At 38.2% G+C, this 18,348-nt stretch overlaps 2 pseudogenes; one reads left to right on the forward strand and one right to left on the reverse strand.

The window, feature by feature from the left end:
- Nucleotides 1-536: 536 nt before the first annotated feature.
- On the reverse strand, nucleotides 537-9,539 carry LOC131401947 (olfactory receptor 5AR1-like; annotated as a pseudogene).
- A 3,624-nt stretch (nucleotides 9,540-13,163) lies between these two features.
- On the forward strand, nucleotides 13,164-14,117 carry LOC131401936 (olfactory receptor 5AP2-like; annotated as a pseudogene).
- The last annotated feature ends 4,231 nt before the right edge of the window (nucleotides 14,118-18,348 follow it).

An 18,348-nucleotide genomic window follows, 5' to 3' on the forward strand; every position in this document is an offset into this window, starting at 1 on the left:
ACCTTTGTTATGATTTTATTACTGGACAAAGTTTTTAATGTATGAAAGACAATTCAGGTCTTTTCAAACATAAGGGGTTTATCACTTAAACTAATAGGATAGATAAGGTATAAATAATAGTCCTTGGGCTGGCCCAGTGGCATAGTGGTTAAGTTCGGCACACTCTGCTTTGGCAACCTGGGTTTGCAGGTTCAGATCCTGGAAGTGGACCTCTACTACTCATCAAGCCATGCTACGGTGGTGACCCACTTACAGAATAGAGGCACAGATGTTAGGTCAGGGCCAATCTTCCTCACCAAACAAAATAAAAAAAAATAATAGTCCTTGTTTTACTGATGAAAAGACTGAAGTACAGAGACATTAAGGCATTTATCTGATATAATTATTGGTGAGAGTGAGACTAAGACCAAGGTGATCCAACTTTATGCATTTTTCTGTTGCCATTATAAGTTGATATGCATGCTCTACCACAAACTACACGGAAAAAAATTAATTTCCTCTCTTTATTGCATCATATTGGTAGCATAATTATGGACAGTTAAAATAGAAATGAATGAAAAATAAAAGCAAATAATGTTTCTTAAGTATTTTTATTTGACAGATTCTTTACAGAGATTACAGCGTATCCTTTGAAAAATACTAAGAGATAAACATTGTTACTCCCATTTAGTAGATGAAGAAACTGAGGCTTACAGAGATCAAGTTGCCCAAGATCACATAGCTAGAAAATAGCAGAGCCTAGATGAGGGCTTCTTTCTAAATAGTCCAAAGCCTGAATGTTTGTCATTAATCAAAATGGAAAGTGTAAACCTTGGATCAGTTTTTTGATTCTATCACTTAACTTTGACAAATTTGTTTAACTGTCTGAACTTTATTTTTATCACGTTTAAAATGAGGATAATGGCTATCTCTAATAATTGTTGTAAGAACTTAATGAGATTTAAAGTGCTTTGTTTAGTAGTCCTCTAGCAACAAGGTCACTGATTAGAGATGTGATAATGAGATTCAAAGATCTTCCTGATTCTAAAGCAACTGCTCTTTCAATTATAACTTATAATGTATACTTGCTCAGCATGTCTTTCAAAACATTAATTTTTATTTCCTTCAGAGCATAGGGTTAAGAGTTACCAAAAACTCTTTAGGAATTAAGATTCACTCAGCAAATAGATGATGATTTGGGTGGTGTTCATTGGAAAGTTATTTGCATTTCCTATCTCCTTCCACCATCCTTCTACTACTACCATTTACCTGTGGTGATAACATATTTTCATTTTTTGTTATTATTGAGGTTTTCTTCCAATTAGTTTTTTGAAAGCAGCTTTTACATCCTTGTTCTGTAAACCAATCAGGGAGATTCAACATGGGGATGATAATCATGTAGAACACAGAGGCCCACTTGTCTTGGTCCAGGGAGTAGCTGGATGTTGGCTGCAGATACGTAAACACGACTGTGCCATAGAAAAGTGTGACGCCAGTGAGGTGAGACCCACAGGTGGAGAAAGCCTTAAGGCAGCCGTCAGCTGAGCTCATTCTGATGATTGCAATGAGGATGAAGGCATAGGAGATGAAGATGATGAGGATGGTGCTGAATTCAATGAAGCCACATAGACAAAATAGCAAGATCTTGCTGATGTAGGTGTCTGAGCAAGAGAGGGCCAAGAGTGGTGGGATTTCGCAGAAGAAGTGGTTGATGATATTGGAACCACAGTAACTCCAACTGAAGGTGAGGGAAGTGTGGGCAACTAAACTCACCAGACCAGCCAGGTAAGAGCCCAGCATGAGAGCCAAGCAGACTCACTTGGACATGAGAGTGCTGTAGTGGAGGGGTCAACAGATGGCCACAAAATGGTCATAGGCCATGGCAGCCGGGACATAGCACTAAGCATCCACAAAACCCACTAAGAAAGCAAACTGGGTGGCACAACTGGCGAATGAGATAACTTTGTGTTTTGTTAGGAAGTCAGCCAGCATCCTGGGGACAATGGCCGAGGAGTAGCCCAAGTCCACAAAGGAGAGGTTGCGGAAGAAAAAATACATGGGTGTGTTAAGCTGAGTGTCTGTCATGATCAGGATAATCATACCAACATTCCCCACTACGTTGATCAGGTAGACCAAGAGGAAGACCACGAAGAAGATGATCTGCATCTGAGGGTCCTGAGTGATGCCAATAAAGATAAACTCAGTCACCATTGAGTGGTTTTCTTTATCGATCTCTTCAATTTTTTGTGTGCCTGGACTCAGTGCATTATTTGGGGTGATTCTTAAAAATCTTCCCAATAATTAGATTTTATGACCCTTAGGATAATTCAAATGACTTTGGTGAAGGTGATGATCGTGTGTGCTCTCCAGGTGCCCAGTAAAAATAGGAGAAAGTGTTAGCGTCTTAGGGATGGTATATTCTGCTTCTCCAAAGACCTTGATGCTCTGAGGTCATTTATCATGTGGTACCAAATGTTTGACCTGATCCGTGTAATTATCTGTCTTATCAATTAGTAAAGAAGAGCAGTTTTGAGTGTCCCTTCCTTGTTTCTAAAACAAAGCAAATATAAATGCAGATAATGAATAAACATCAACTCTCAGTGCAGGTCGGTGCAAAAAGAAAGATGAAAGACTCAGGGATCTCAAAGTATAATATACCATACCCACATATATACAGAAAGTGAAATACTTGGGACATAGGGTGAGAAATATTTAAAAAGGCAATGGATAATAGTAATTTTTAAAAAGCTAAGAGTGACTGAGTTAAATCTATGCCAGAACACTGAGTGCTTTACACACATTTCATCATTTCATCCCCACAACACTCTATGAGGTAGCTACCACCATTATCTGAATTTCATATCTGAAAAGAACAAGACTAAATATTAAGTAACTTCAACACAGTCGACACCCAGTAAGTAGCAGAGCTGGGTCTGTCTAACTCTAGAGTCCGTTTCACTTTATTGTCTTCTGTGTATATGATTTGGTGGAGGTTAAATCTCTTTATTTTTGTGTCTGCCTTTCTTCTTCCTGTCTTGCCTATCATACATGGACAAAGAATTAGTCTTTTGGTTTCCCTGATCTTTAGAAACACCCAGAGGTTTGGCATGGGACATGATCAGGGTGAAGCCACAGCTGTGTCTTTAGATAATTCTACTGTCTAACAAACAGGTTGCTGTACAGCTCAGTTCAGAGTTAAGATTCAAGCATCCCTCACTCAAGGGGAATAGAGAGAGCATTATCCAACTCTGTGGTCACACAGGAGCATGCACTTGTTCAACTTTTTTCTCTTTGGTTGGATAAATATCTGGTCCATTGAAGAATTCTAAGAAGGAAGTAGGCAAAACTAAACCAAAACAAAACACAAAGTAATTTAGAAATAAGTAGCATCCTCTACCTAAACCTGAAGTGAGAACTCAGGCTGTATCGACTTTAACTGGTTTCCTGTTTAAGAAAGATAGAAAGCAGAGTAGTAGAATGTGTCTTTCATGGGGGTGTGAACATTCACAATAAGTTGTCTTAAATCCTGGGGTGGTTGACAATAGTGCCCCCATCTCTCAATTTCTGCACCGAATATAATCAACTGCAGCAAAGAAGGGGCTCTAATAATGAGTAATCAACACTATCTATCTGCCCAAGAATTTATAGTTTATAAAGTACTTATATCTACTCTTATTCAATTCATTCTTAATATGTAGTGAATGTGTTCATCATTTCATACATTAGGTCAATTAGGAAACAGAATGAAAAGACAAACCTTGGAGAAATTATTTTAAAAATATATTTTTTGTAAAGAACTGGTATCTATCATATATAAAGAACTTTAAAACTCAATAAGAAAACAATCCAAGAAGAATGGGCCAAAGATTTGAACACACACTTCAGCAAAGAAAATATATGAATAGCAACAAATGCTTGAAAAATACTCGGATCAGTTGTAGTAAGGACATACAAATTAAAATAAAATGGGATGTCACTACACATCTGTTAGAATGATTAAAATTTAAAAAGACAGACCATACTAAGTGTTGTCAAGGAAACGCAGGAACTGGAACTTTCAAATAGTACAACTGCTTTGGAAAACACTTCGGCAGTATAAAATTAAGCCTACACATATCTATCCTATGATCCAACTGTTCTAAAACACCTGGGAACAATCCAAAGGCCCATTCTTAGGTGACAAGATAAACAAATTATAGTGTGTCCATAAAATGGAATACCACTCTGCAATTAAAAGGAATAAACTATTGACACATGCAACACGATGAATGAATCTCAAAATAATTAGGCTGAGAGAAAACAGCCAGATAAAAAAGAGTATATCTTATTTGATTCCATTTATAAAAATCTAGAAAATGTAAGCTAATCAATAGTGAAAGTAGATCAATGATCGCCTGGGTAGAGGTGTGTGTGAGGAGGAGCAGGAGAGAAAGAGTACCAAGGAGCATGAGAAAACTTTTGGCGGTAATGGGTTGATTGGGAGCATGGTTTCATACATATATCAAATCATATCAAATGTTATACTTTAAATTTATTCAATTTATTGTATGTCAGTTATACCTCAATAAAGCTGTTAAAAAATAGCAAACTATTTTCACCTCCCCCACTTCAGCTCATTCTCACTACACATGAATGAATATATCACTTTATAGGTTATATTAATGAGGAAACAGAAGCTTTGGGTGAGGGGTTTTGCAAAGTCACACAGTTTGTTAGTTATTTTGTTAGTTGCAGAATCAGCAATTGAATCTGGGACTGGCAATTTCATATATAGTGCTGTGTTTTTTCCCCCCACTTCTTCACATAGAAGTTTGAAAATAATTCACCAGGAACAAAGAAAAAACAAAAGATCTACCACAGTCCTTGCATTCCTCCTCTGTTCTTCCACTTTAGTGAGAGAGTAAATAATCCTGTTGTTGACATGGGAGGGAGTCGTTTAGTCCAATCTCATAATTTTATAGATGAGGAAATAGACCCAGACACCAAGTTTGCAAATGCAGAGGTGATACTTAGAGGAAAATGAGACGCCTGGTAAGAACACGGCACAGGGCGTCAGGACGAATCCACAGCTGAGTATGTGCTGATCAATTCATTGTGCTCAGTTAGAATATGTGATTAGAAAATCATTCTCTCCTCCCTGACAGAATCAAGGTTCCAGCTAAATGAGGAAGGATATGAGAATTATTTCACCAATTATAAAGCACCCTGCCTGTTCTCTCTTATAGTGTACAGACAAATCCAGGCTTTGCCACCTACTACTATTGATTTCTAGCACACTACTTATCTTCTTGGAATCAGTTTTTTATTTGTTGAATGAGATTGATGCCTACCTTAATAACTTTCAACAAAAAATTGGTTAGAATATACATACACACACACACATAGTGCAGTCATTCAGTGACTGTGATGTCCTAAGTGCTCAATGCATTTGGCCATTGTATGTGAGTATAGATGATTTAATTCGGTAGATGCGTGCACACTCATAACTCCCAGAAAAAAAGATGTTCAATGCTTATTCCGTGGGGTGATGAATCACGGACTGCCTTAACCTTTAGGAAAAACGTGGTTTTAATTCTACAGCGCTTCTATTAAACAATAAAACAAGTAGAGATGTAGCTATAAAATTCAAAATCAAGGCTGATTAAGACAAAAGAAAAGAAAACTTTTATATTTTTCTTTTTAGTCTCGTGTAGCTAAAAGTCAGCAGATCTGACTCTTGAAGAAATGGTACAATAGTGAGTAGATAAGCATATTCCACAGTTACTAAACTTGGATATTTCTAAAAGATCAGCAAAAGTATTGCCTTACAGAAGCAGATACAGGCCAAATATATTTTAGATTTCTAAGTATTACCAGCTTTTGCACGTTTATAGGAAAGGAATACTGGAGTAAGAGTCTGGAATCCTGGCTGTAGTTTTGTTTTTTGCACTAATTAACTGATGAATTGCTGTATTAGTTGCAGTTTCCTTACCTGTGAAATGAATGGTTTGGAGAATAAAAACTCTTTGGAACATTCCAATTCTAGTATTTTCTGAATTCAGACTTCTTATGAGATACCTAAAATCCAAACCCATAGTCCATTTCTCCTTTTGAAACTTTAAAATGGCATGGATCTGGTGTCAAGCAAATGCATGCTCAAAGGAGCACTGGGCAGTGTGATGCTCCACTCCCAGTAGGTCACATCTCTTTCTCTTTCTTTGCCAAATATTGACCTGTGACTTGAACGGTTTTCTACCTGTTGGTGGGGTTGACTGTCTCCTGTTCTCTCAATGAACTCTACTGAACGTTATTCTGAGAAGAATCCAATGATGATGAACCACTCTGATAGTGGTCTCTGAGCTGCTTGCTCATCCCACCTTTGTTCCCTTGTGCAGGAGGTATTTCAGTCTCAGAGTCACAAGTAAGCCTCAGAAGAAATGTGATGAAATGCTTTCTGCACTCATAGGAGACCCAAAGATTTGATGAACTGTCATCCCCTGAGGAATTTCACTTTCTCCTCCTTAAGCCTTAATGATAAAAGAAGGAAGCACAGGGGGATTTCCAGTCACTCTGGTGGTGATGATTGAATCAACCATAAGTGCTACAGGGATATTTTTACCAGCCCAAAGCTGCCTTGTTGTTGTTGTTAGTGCCTGGAGTCGATCCTGACTCCTAGGGACCATGTGCACCTCAGAGCACAGAACCCTGCCTGGTCTTTTTGCACCACTATATCAGACAGTGCTCTGCTGCTATTCATAGGATTTTCCCAATTTTTTTGGAAGTGAGTGGCCAGGTCCTTCTTCCTAGTCTGTCTAGTCTGGAAGCTCCGCTGAAACCTGTCCACCATGGGTGACCCTGCTGATTTTTGAAATACCAGTGGCGTAGCTTTCAGCGTCATAGCAACATGCAGCCACCACAGCATGACAACCAACAGATGGGTGGTCTGGTTCCCAGATCTGGAAATGAACCCAGGCTGTGGTGGTGAGAGCACTGAATCTTAACCACTAGACCACCAGGGCTGTCTCAAAGCTGCCTCTATGGTGTGATTTTGACAGTAATTTAGAAAGATCTATTTTCTGATGCCTGCAACTCCTTTCAAAGAGGCTGATTCTTTCCATGTTACATCTATATACATTTATATGATTATATTTATTTAACTTCCATGTTGCATATCCCTATTTAAACTATCTTAATACAGTGTAAGGGACATGTGTCTGAAATTTAACATCACAAAACAAATTAATGAGATTTAAGCTTTTTTGAGACCATAGTTTGGTGAACAGGGAAAGGAAACCAACAATTTTTGAGAAGATTTATTTGCTAGAGACACTGCAGGGACTTTCACATGTGCGATCAATTGAATCTTCTGCTGATAATATTATTGCCTCTGGTTTCAGATGAAGTGAATGACTCACTGATTTAGAGATGAAGTGAGTGCGAGTTATTTAATTTTTCCAGGACCACACAACTTAGAAATGGTAGGGATCGGTCCAGTGGCTTAGCAGTTGGGTGCGCGCGCTCCACTACTGGTGGTCCATGTTCGGATCCCCGGCCCACACCGACGCACCGCTTCTCCCGCCATGCTGAGGCTGTGTCCCACACACAGCAACTAGAAGGATGTGCAACTATGAGGTGCAACTATCTACTGGGGCTTTGGGGAAAAAAAAAGGAGGATTGGCAATACATGTTAGCTCAGAGCTGGTCTTCCTCAGCAAAAAGAGGAGGATTACCATGGATGTTAGCTCAGGGCTGATCTTCCCCACAAAAAAAAAAAAAGTGGTAGATTGAGAATGGAAACACTCATCTGTCTGAGTGTGGTGTTCATGCTTTTTCTCCTTTGATAAGAATCGTGAGAAGACTGCCATTCATAAGGCAAAGATTCTTATTCCAGGAAGATATCTAGGGTAGCTTACCAAAAAATTTTATTTTCTTATCTCATGTACATATTTGTAAGAAAAATAGGATGAAGGAAAGATAAAATTCAAACATTAAAAACGAGATTAAGTTAGTAAAAAATATGTGTGCTTTACCTTTATTTAATTTCAAGAGATGGCATGCAACTTTGTTTCAGTTTCCTGTTGTATAAAGAAAAACAAAAATGGGCAGTTGTAAAATCTCCCTACCTATACAATTTTTTTTAAAAAGCCACTTAATTTGGAAATGCTCTATTATTTGAGAGAAATTTTCCTTCTAAAAAAAAAGAGATTCAAAAATAAAATCATTGAAGTTAATAAAAAGAATCTTTGTGATACCTTTCTCCGTTCCTTCACTTTCAGCCTCTGTATGTCCGGAAACATAAAGTGGGCTCCTATAGACAGCATGTAGTTGGATCTTGTTTTTTTTCAATCCAGCTACTTTAATTTTATTCTTAAATCTCATTTTATGATGAAAAGTTAATTCCTAATAACACTGACATGTTCTTTTACCTATAATACTTGTTTTCTTTTTCGTTTTTTTTTTTTTTTTTTTTGTGAGGAAGATCAGCCCTGAGCTAACATCCATGGTAATCCTCCTCTTTTTGCTGAGGAAGACCAGCTCTGAGCTAACATCTATTGCCAATACTCCTCCTTTTTTTCCCCCAAAGCCCCAGTAGATAGTTGTATGTCATAGTTGCACATCCTTCTAGTTGCTGTATGTGGGACGCGGCCTCAGCATGGCTAGAGAAGCAGTGCGTCGGTGCACGCCCAGGATCCGAACCCAGGCCACCAGTAGTGGAGCACACACACTTAACCGCTAAGCCACGGGCCGGCCTATAATATTTGTTTTCAAGTCAAACTTTGGTTTGAAACAAATATTTGTCTCTCATTTGTCTAGCTGCATAATAATCCATTGTGTGGATGTACCATTGTTTATTTATAAAGTTTCCTGTTAGACATTTGAGTTGGTTCTGATCTTTTGCTATTAGAAGAAAAAAATACAATAATAAATAGCCTAACGCATATGCTTTTTCCTTCTTTGACCAGTACATCACCTGAGTGGGTTCCTAGAAGTTGGATTGTTGGGTCAAAGGGAAATTTAATATGCAACTTGCTAAATATTCCAGTTTCCTTCCAGCTATGTACAAGAGTGCTTATTTCCCCACAGTCTTTTCAATAAAATTGGTTGTCAACTATTTGTATTTCTCATCTAAATTTACCTACCTATTCTCTCTCTCTCTCTCTCTCTCTCTCTCTCTCTATATATATATATATACACACACACACATATAGGACCATCTAAAATTTGGAAAATATTCTCTGAAGGTAGTCATAATTTGCATTTTTTCTCATTGAGAATAATATACCAGTTGTAAATTTTTTGTCTCTCAGCTCCAAATCCATCCACATTTGCCTTGCTTTAGTGATATTGGACCTGGACACTATAAACACTTCCCCTTTTGCAGCTGGACAATATTAAGCTAATCAGTGGAGAACACTGGAGGGACACTGCGGAAGGAAAAGGCTCTCTTTCTAATACTGATGTCTTCTTTCCCTGTTACTCGATGGCATGTAGTAGCCAGTAGCATGTGGGATACCCAGTGGTGCTCACCCTTCATAAAGGTTGACCAGCACTCCCACAAGTAGCTTCCCATCAAGTTTCATCAGCACACCAAAGGTGACTTTCTAGTAAGTCTTGCTGGCACCCCAGGGGGTGGCTACCCAGTGAGTTTCAGTGGAACCCTACTGAGTGGTTTCTTGTTTGGCAGTCCTGGCCAGGGAATGTCTCTGCCATATAGCAAGCTACAGCCACACCCAGTACAACCACCTCTAAAGGAGCCTTGGAGATGGGGTCCTCTTCCAAGTTTGTTCTCCCTTAGTGCTCTGCCTCAGCCCCAGAGGTAGTAGCTGCTCCCTGTATCTGTTCTTCCTGTATACTTTGGACTTTTCCTGATCACTTGATAGTGAATCCCCTGTTGCCAGGTAGTAAGTCTTTATATTAAATTTTATCTGATAGAATTACTGTGTGGTTTTCTGTCTGCTAGCTGGATTCTGACTGATATAAAGGTTGAATATATTTTCAAATATTTAAGGGCCATTTGCATTTCTATTTTTGTGAAATGTTTATTCATATTTTGTGTCCATTTTTCCAGGGCATGTTTCTTACATAATTTGAATTTCTTCACAGATCTTTTTCTTATTAACTTGTCATGGAATATATATCCTGCAGGGATATATTGTTTATTGTTTATTTTGAAATGTTATTTTACTCTGATTTAACAAATTGGGATACTTATCTTTAAGGAAAAGTAAAAGAAAGTTACTCTGCTGAATGCAGAGTAACTCTCCTACCACAGGGAAGGTGTAAAGGGTTTCAGTTTTCCCATCTCTGTTAACGGATGGTGTCTAAAGTCCATTCCAACTGTGCCTCCTGCTTAACCTGGGAGAATTAGAGTGAGTGCCTCCTCTAAGAAGAAGGCTTTATTTACTTTGTTTCTTTTTTGCTGATTTTAGGCACTGGACAGGAACAAGCAAAGGGATCAAATAGAAGTCAAGCAGTTAAGAAAGGTAAGAAAAAGCTATAAAGGGTTTTGCCCATGTAACTTACTGACCTAAAAAATAATTCGCAATCTTGTTAATTTCTCCAATCACCCATAGGCCCAAAGTTCTGAGAACACTGAATGGCTAGAAAGTATGATAAATAAATACTCTGTTGTTTTTTATTATTATAAGATTTGTAAATCATTAGGAGAAATAAAGGCAGCAATAAATAATGTGATTTTCAGGCCTTTTTAAACACCAGATTTTTCAGGAAATCTCATTATTATTTTCACAAACTCCTAGAAATTAAAAACCCAGATCAAGAGTCTTTGGACTAGAGGATTGACTGCAAAATCTCACCAGGAGTAAGGGTATTCCTGCAGAGAAGCAGAGAAATATATTTGACAAAGTAGAGGGGAGGAGAAAACATGCAATTCACAGCACCAGATGTAAAACAAATGGTATTTTGCTAATAGTGCAAACTAATGAACATGAATTCTACAAAAGAAATTTTTAGTAATTGTAATTATATTTTCTCTTAAGGAGATTTTTTAATGTAACTAAATGTATTCTAGCACATTAATGAAGCTCTGAGAATTACAGTATCAACTGCTCTGTGTATTAGTGCTCACATCTGTTACTGAGAAAGTCATTCTAAATTACCTCAAGTGTTAAGAGACTAAGAGTTGCATTGGCTGGGTATAAATTAGACTCCATTAGGCTAACTCTGTGATTCTGAGAAAGAGTCACAAATCTTTTGTACCTTTTATGTGCAAAAAGAGGATTAAAATGTTGTCTATCTCATAGGATTTAAATAAAACACTGCAGGAAAAAATACTTAGCACAGTGCTTGTAGAGCATAGGAAATGCTCAACATATTTTAGTACTTGTTACTTTTACTCATCATTACCTTTCTTTGTGTGTCTAGCACACACACAAAAAAATGTCTGTGGCATTTTATTTTTTTCACTATTTCTGATAAAATAATACTCTTAGGGAAACTTTGTGGTTGAGGATGGGAGAAAAAGATCCATTCCTTATTTTTACTTCCTTTCTGGAGATGCTGTTCTTTTGAGGCTCAAACAGCAAGATTATTCCAAGGAAGAGGACCTAGGCTGTATATTTGTCCAGTGAAACAGGGAGAGAGTTGATGTAGTGTTGAGGAACAACAAATAATTTTGCATCAAGAGACCTATGTTCCTGCTCAGGATTCACCACCAATTATCTGAGAAAGCCCTATACTTCACTGACTTCGTCTAACAAAAGATGATCTTATTAATACTCTTGGGATAATATCTGCTTATCTCCTTCACTGATTTGTGGTGAGGCTCAGATAAGATAATAGGTGCAATAACACTTTGAAGCATTATAATACTGTATAAAAAACCCAGGTTTTATTATTGGTTGGGATGTTGAGCCCCTATTCCAACGGAAACTAGATGGAGCAGAGCATGGATAGGCACTTCTGTGTACGGCAGTGTCTGTGAGAACGGAACCAGTTCCTGCCCGCTCTTCTCCCCAGTTGTGCTCAGTAGATCTATTCTCTCCAATGTTAGCACAGCCATTGTGTTACTTTGGTCCTATGTTTTAATTTTATACAGTATCAAATAAATTTCTCCAGTGAGTGATAAAGGATTTAACACTTTGTCTGAGCTATGATTTGACAGGTAGCCTAGTACAGTTTTATCTATTGCTCGATAATCTGAAGTCAAGGAAGGGATAGGGGATTGGAGTGAAAGGGGAGAATTCCACTGGAGCTGTTGCTTAAACTTTTCTTTGGAAGACGTAGGCTGGGCATCTATTTTGAATTTTCTTTTTCCTTTTCTTTTCTTTTTTTTTTTTTTTGGCCCTGTATTCAGCTTCATTACACATTGCAAGGGGTGACTCTTATTCCCACTTAGATGACCTGGTGGTAAATTATTCCTCCAATTCAGTATGGTGGCTGGAATATTCCATGTGCTGCTGCTGGTGTTTTCTGGTTCTGTTGTGATCCTGTGAATCAGAGTGTTAAGTAGGGGTTTCCACTGCCGTGGCTTGTTCTATTACTTTCATCTGGAATGTCTACTTATTCTTACAATCTGATTCTCTAAATATTGGAGGGAGTTATTCAAAATTCTTGATACTTAACTGACACTTTTTTTTTCCTGTAGATGCAGATGCTGGGAATTAGGGCAAGGTTGGAGCCATGCTAGCTGCATGGGACCATCCTCTGTCTCTCTCCTTGGTCGTCAGTTTTTCAAGTTCTCCTCTCCCCCAGGAAATTCAATTATTTTCTTCTTGTTGGACACTGTTGATTAATTTTGCTAACTTTCAATAGTTTTTATACATTCCATTAGTACTGTGGAGGAATAGTCAGTGGTCTGAATTCACTTCACCTTCTTGCTCCAGAAGTTGTGTCTAGAAGGCATGTTAATAAATCAATTAATTTATTTATCACCAATAAAGAAGAGAAATACATCATAGAAATAAGATCCTGTAATTATTCGACAAACGGCTAACGCGAGCTTGGTCTTAGTTAATGGGTATGAAGCACTTATTTCAAGGTCATTAGTTAGTAGATAGCACACCTAGATCTCAGGCACAGTCTTTTGATTTGACAAGTCCAATACACGTTTTACTATGTTTTTCACGTTGCACTCTTCTGTTAGAATTTGTATGCATGTATGTCAGTAAAAAGATGTTTATAGCTCTGTCATGTATTCATGTGACCAAACGCCATGTTCTGTCTTCTCTCTTATTGCAGCTCAAATGATCGAATATATGAAAGAAGTCCAAGGCAGGAATCAAACAGAAGGGAGAGAATTTTTCCTCTTAGGACTCTCAGACAATTCAGATCTCCAAGTTGTCCTCTTTGGATTGTTTCTGTTAATCTATGTGGCAACCATGGTGGGTAATTTGGGGATGATTGTGTTAATTAAGATTGATCCCTATCTCCACACTCCCATGTTCTTCTTTCTCAGGAGCCTCTCCTTTGTTGATGCCTCTTGCTCTTCGTCCGTCACTCCTAAGATGCTGGTGAACCTTGTGGCTGAGAATAAGGCCATTTCTTTCAGTGGATGTGCTGCCCACTTCTACTTCTTTGGCTCCTTCCTGGGGACTGAGTGCTTCCTGTTGGCCACGATGGCATATGACCGCAATGCAGCCATTTGCAATCCTCTGCTATGCCCAGTGCTCATGTCTGGGAGAATTTGCTCCTTGCTAGTCACTACTTAATTCCTAGCAGGCTTTAGAAATGCAGCCATACACACAGGAATGACTTTCAGATTATCATTTTGTGGCTCTGATAGGATCAACCAATTTTACTGTGACACCCCACCTCTGCTCAAACTCTCTTGCTCTGACACCCACATCAATGGCATCGTGATCATGTCTTTCTCTAGTTTTATAGTGATCAGCTGTGTTATGATTGTCCTCATTTCCTATCTGTGTATCCTCATTGCCATCTTGAGGATGCCTTCGTTAGAGGGCAGGCACAAAGCCTTCTCCACTTGTGCCTCTCACCTCATGGCTATCACTATATTCTTTGGGACAATTCTCTTCATGTACTTGCGCCCTACGTCTAGCTACTCAATGGAGCAGGACAAGATTGTCTCTGTCTTTTATACGGTAGTGATCCCTTTGCTAAATCCTCTCATCTACAGTTTGAAAGATAAGGATGTGAAAGGGGCCCTAAAGAAGATCTTACAGAAACACATACTGTAAAGGCGTGTTACACATCATCCTGTTATGTAGAAGAAAATATATTTTCATATTAATTTTATTGTCTGATTGCTTAAGCTTTTTTTCTGTGTTAAAGTAGATTGTTTAAAATGAGGTCTGCTTCTTAATCTCTTGGTGTCTTAAATGTGTGTCAATAGGCCTATATGATGAATCAACACAGTGGGGGAGGGTAGTATCTGATAAAGCAACAAAATAGTTGAAATTGGCTGATCTGGGTTTAAGTTTTAATTTTAGTATTTAGCTTTTCTTAATCTTAGTTTTATTATAATATGTTGGTGTCTTTGATTGGGATCTGGGCAAACAGACTCTGAGACTGATATTTATGCAGGAGGTTTATTGGAGAGTGTTTCCGGAACCATACCTGTAAGGGAGTGAGGGAATTGGGTAGAAAATGTTGAATTGTGATGAAATTGCAACACAGTACTCAACTGATTCCACTTGGAGCTCTGGACCTGAGGTGAGCCTTCGGAGATATCCTAACGTGTGAAAAAAGGGCCAGGTATTTGTGCCTCCACAATGAGCAGTTTGGGATATGGATTACCCACCGGGAAGGGGTGTAATCTTGGGCATGGCAATATCTTTCAGCAGGGACATTCCGAGAACAGAACTCAGCTGTGAAGTGTCAGTTGCCAATTCACTTGGAAGCCGAGTAAATACTTCAACCCTGAAAGGCAAATATGGGTAGTATACCACAGCATCCATTATAAATAATAACACTATTTCACTCACATGGATGTCAAGGGTACCAAATAAGATACAAGAAAGAGTCTTATCAGGTGTTATAATAATATGGGTACCACAGCAATTAACAGAGCAATAGTTTACTGACTTTTTGAATTAATTGGAATATTTTGAGGGTAGTAATCATGTACTTTAACGTTTTAATCTCTACCTCTCATAATCTTTCAGGTAGTTTTCAATAAACATTTCTCAAATTAAATTATCTATTTATTGCTCATTGTAGTGGATTGGGGGGCTGTCAATGTTGGAGCAGAGGGGAAACAACCTTTTTTGATGAGACGGGATGTTGAAGGAAGCCTAATGTTTTGGAATCAGGTAAATGTTTACTCCCTATTTCTTTCCATTCCACTATCCACTGCAGACCATGAGGGAGAGCACCAGTGCCCTTCATGCTGCAAGTGAGACCTCCTCACCCTTGAAAAATTTGTTAGAGACCACAAAGGAGGGGTTAACTCATCCTGTCCACTCTGAACTGTCCTCCCATCTCCTTATAACTTCCACTTTTATCTGTTAACCACAGTTTGTCTCAAAGACATTCAAGACTGTATCATGGCTGGCATCCTCCTTTATGTTCTCTTTCATTTTGACTCATCTACTGTAGTATCCATGCCTTACCTGCTTCTTGTTTCACCAATCTAAGAAAAATGGCCCTTTATCATTATTCATCACTACTCTCACATCAACATTTCACTCATTGCCCAACTGAGATTCCATGGCCCATCATATGATGACTCATTCTCAATCACTCTCAATTCCGTGGTTCTACTTTCTCTCCATTCTACTCATCTAATTAAATCCCAATTTAGTTAAACTTAATTGTTTATTTTCTCTGTCCTCCACTTAGGCTGCTTAGTGCAATTAGAGAACATCCCCCAGTACTTCACTCTGTCACTGATCTTTTCTCATACTTCATCCTCCAAAATATAAACAATTAGATAACACCATCCCCATCTTATCACCTCTAAATCTTTATATATATATTTTTCATCCCACCTGTCATAATGGATAATATATCCCTGCTTCTACCTAAGACCAGTTCTTTCACAACTTTGGGGCTTTCCGTGAACTTTACTTCAGAAATTATATCTCTACTCTCCCTAAGCATCAGTTTCTCAAACTCTAGTGGAATAGTCTCATCTGTTTACAAACAGCATCTGGTATCACTCTTCTTAACAATTTCCTTGGCTGAAAGTGCCATCCAGTCACCAACTTATTTCTCTGCTCCCTTTACAATTAATTTTTTCAGAAGAACTATCTCTAGTCATTGTCTCTACTTCCTCATGCCCCATAACTGTTCTGATTGTATTTCTGTACCACCCCTCCTTGAACCAAGGACACATGAGACTTGAACACTACTGCACGCAAAGGTAGCTCTTCTACGTTACTTTTGCTTGCTATTTCAGGAGGATTACCATGGTTAATTCCTTCAGCTACCCAAAATAAAACCCCTTTGTAGGTTTCTATCTCGCGTCAATCTGCCGATTTTCCTTCTCGCTCCACTGCCACATCTTCACAGATAACTTTGCTGGCTCTTCATCCTCATCCTGGTCTCCAAATCTTGGAGCCATAGAATTAATCCTTTACATTGGTTCATTGGTGCACTGCTTCTCCATCTGCACCCCCCCTCTTAGGTGATCTAAGAATAGTGCAATGATTCCAAAATGCTTAGCTCCAGCCCTGACCTCTCACCTGAATTCCAGATTAGTATATTCAATTGACAACCTGATGTCTAGGGATTTTTGGACACATAAACAGATTAAGAATTTAGCTTTCTTTACTTAGTTATTGTACTCATACACCTATAAAATAATGACAACTTTTGTACTCGTAGCAGGGTCTGTATCTTAGCGTCATATCTATATGTCATTGGGCTTAAAAATGCCCTTTTCCATGTTAAGTTTTAAATGGTATTTTGTGTTATACTTCCTTAATTTGTGTAATACTTCCAAGAAAATGGACACCCTTTATATCTTTATTTACTCATAATTCATTCAAAAACTGTTCATTGATATACAAAATCTGCACTTATTTAATGTATATAATTTGACGAATTTGGGCATATGCATACTTCAATAAAGCTGTTAAAAATACTATTAATGTTCACCACCCAAATACTAATTACAACCCATCACCACACACATGTGCCGAATTATCCCTTTCGCCCTCCTCCCTCCTCCCTTCCCCTCTGGTAACCACCAATCCAAGATCTGTCTCTATGTGTTTGTTTGTTATTATCTACTACTTAATGGCGGAGATCATACGGTATTTGACCGTCTCCCTCTGACTTATTTCACTTTGCATAACACCCTCAATGTCCATCCATGTTGTCACAAATGTCTGGATTTCTGTAACATGTACTGGAGATATAACAGGTAAGAACACTGACAATGATCTCATGTAACTTATATTTGAGTGAGGAAGAATTTATTGTTTATACCAAATGTGCATACATATATGCATAGATGTGTGTGTGTGTGCGTGTTTAACATGGATATGAGTGGTGCTTTGAAGAAAAATAAATCAGGCAATAAAATAGGGAGTGGTGACATCAGAGAAGAGCTCTCTGTGGAAATAACATTTGGGCAAAGTCTGAGTAGGGATAATATCATATGAGTGTCTATGGAAGAGCATTCCAGCTATACTTACAGTACATACAACATCCTTGAGGCAGGATTCTTCTTGGTTTGTTAAAGGAATAGTAAGGAGACAAGTATTGTGGACCAGAGTGAGTAAATGAAAGGAGGGAAAAAACTGTATTCAGGAAGGTATTTGGAGAAAGTGGCAGATCAAACAGTTCATAAATAGGTTTTAGACTTGACTTTATCTTATCACTTTGTAAGAACTGTTTCTCCCCAACTCCAGACTGTAAGCTGCATGAAGGAATGGACAAGACTGATTTTGTTGTCTACTCTGCCAGTACCAAGGATACTGTCTGCTCCCTAAAACAAATTCACTAAATATTTGTTGAATGAATTAACTAGTGAATGCAATGAGAGCTGTATTCTAGTAGAAACGAGTAGGGATTATATTTTAAGTGGAATTCTGAAATTTGGAGGCAGGATCTGACCAATCCTGTACCATTTAATTCAAGGTTATGCTCGATGGAGTCTCAGGACCTTGAAATAGTTTCTGCACTTCTCTAAATGCCTAATTTACTCTCCAGGGTATAAGTGGTTCACTGGAGAGAATGTAGTGCAATTATCAGTGAAAAATAAATGCATGTTTTAATTTTGGATTAGCTCATTTCAAGCTTTAGACTTTTTCTCAAGAGAATGATCACAGCCTTAATAAGGCTGACTCTCTGCCTCAGATTCAGAAGCAGTGTTTTCTACTCTTTGTGGAATTAATTAACCATGCCTTAATTCTGTCATAGCTGAATCCTTTATGACACTTCCATTTTCATCAAAGCTATAAATTGCACATTGTAAGACAGAAAACTTGTATGTCTCCAAAACCAATAAATAAAACAAAA

This window comes from Diceros bicornis (genome assembly GCF_020826845.1).
Source record: "Diceros bicornis minor isolate mBicDic1 chromosome 27 unlocalized genomic scaffold, mDicBic1.mat.cur SUPER_27_unloc_1, whole genome shotgun sequence".
In the NCBI taxonomy this organism is placed as follows: Eukaryota; Metazoa; Chordata; class Mammalia; order Perissodactyla; family Rhinocerotidae; genus Diceros; species Diceros bicornis.